The sequence below is a fragment of the Octopus bimaculoides genome, chromosome 24, assembly GCF_001194135.2.
Source record: "Octopus bimaculoides isolate UCB-OBI-ISO-001 chromosome 24, ASM119413v2, whole genome shotgun sequence".
NCBI lineage: Eukaryota > Metazoa > Mollusca > Cephalopoda > Octopoda > Octopodidae > Octopus > Octopus bimaculoides.
In genome coordinates this window covers 31,525,978-31,527,325 of record NC_069004.1, presented here as the reverse complement: position 1 = coordinate 31,527,325, position 1,348 = coordinate 31,525,978, and the positions used below count along the sequence as shown (strand labels likewise).

The window sequence follows — 1,348 nt, the reverse complement described above, 5'->3', positions numbered from 1 at the left end:
CTCAGTTTTGACAGCATATTACAGACAATAAATGTTTAAGTGAAGTTAACGGTCTTAATATGTAAAATTATTTCGTATGTGTATTTCGTGTGCAAGATTCTTGATGTGGATACGTGTGTTGAAAGAAATACAATTAAACCTTGGGAGAGGCATTATGCCTCTCCCAAGGTTTAATTGTATGTTAAATTAGTTGATTGTTTAATGTATGGTACCTTTTTTTTTTTACTATAACAACCCGAAAATACCCCTGTTTCTATGATAACAAACTTCTATTTTAAAATGAAAACCTTCCATCAAAATGTCTTAAAAACTCAATGGTTATACACGACATCACACAACATAACATATTTATTAATGAACCAAAGTTACTTTATTTCTTCATTTTCAAAATTAACTTAAATAAAAGATAGCGTATTTTAACAGAAATTTGGTAAGAAAATGAGAAAAAGCAGAAGCGTGTATTTCGGGAAAGTATCATAAAACGCAACTTTGAAGCTCTCGTAATCTGGGCAAGCCCATGATCTGATGAAGGGGGTGACGGGTTTAAGTAGATATCTCACTACCGCCCCCACTGTAAAATGTATTAGCCTCTGTCTCGTCTGCTTTTTGTAATTTGGCGCCATTACATGATTACATCACGATGTTCGACCATCTCTTCCAGCTCCCAAATTGGTGGATGTAGACAAAACTCAATTGGACTTTATCTCCGTGTTTTTGTCTTTTAAGTGACCATCCATCTTCTAGGTAATTCTTTTATGACAATTATGTAACCATTTTTCCATACATAACACAATTTACTTGTCGCCTTTGGCTCATTGAATTATGTTCTTTTCCAATGTCTTTCCAATTTTCTGCTTCAGGAGCGCAGAAGCCCCTGTTTGTTTTTTTAAAATTATGTATATACTAGCTGAATTACCCGGTATACCCGGAAAAGCAGGGGTTATTTCCAGTTACCATTACACTGTTCCATGTCCTATCCCGTTCCCTGTTCAGTTCTCCCATTCCTATCTCCAATCCTATGTCTATATATAAATCTTAGAATCAGTTAGTTGTAATGAAGCCATTAAATGTTTTATTAACCTTCTTGGCCGTAGTTTATTGCTAAAAATAAGTATTACAAACTTAATTAATATGATCAGTAGGTGAATAAGGAAGGTCCCTATATTATTTCAACAAACGAATATGCATCTAAGTAAACTACACACATATATATATATATATATATATATTAGGAATAAAAATCCAAAATTACAGGTAAAAACTCAATTAAAATCAATTTATTAAAAATTAAATTAAGTTTCACAGTATTAAATATATATATATATATATATATATATATATATATATA

General features: G+C 31.5%; 1 protein-coding gene across 1 annotated transcript in view; it reads left to right on the top strand.

The window, feature by feature from the left end:
* The first annotated feature begins 631 nt into the window (after positions 1-631).
* The window catches only part of LOC106878044 (putative protein TPRXL), a 10,132-nt gene continuing 9,415 nt past the window's right edge, over positions 632-1,348 (top strand). Inside the window, exon 1 of the mRNA XM_014927132.1 lies at positions 632-744. The gene's annotated coding sequence lies outside the window, so the exon portion shown is untranslated. The remainder of the gene's footprint in view (positions 745-1,348) is intronic.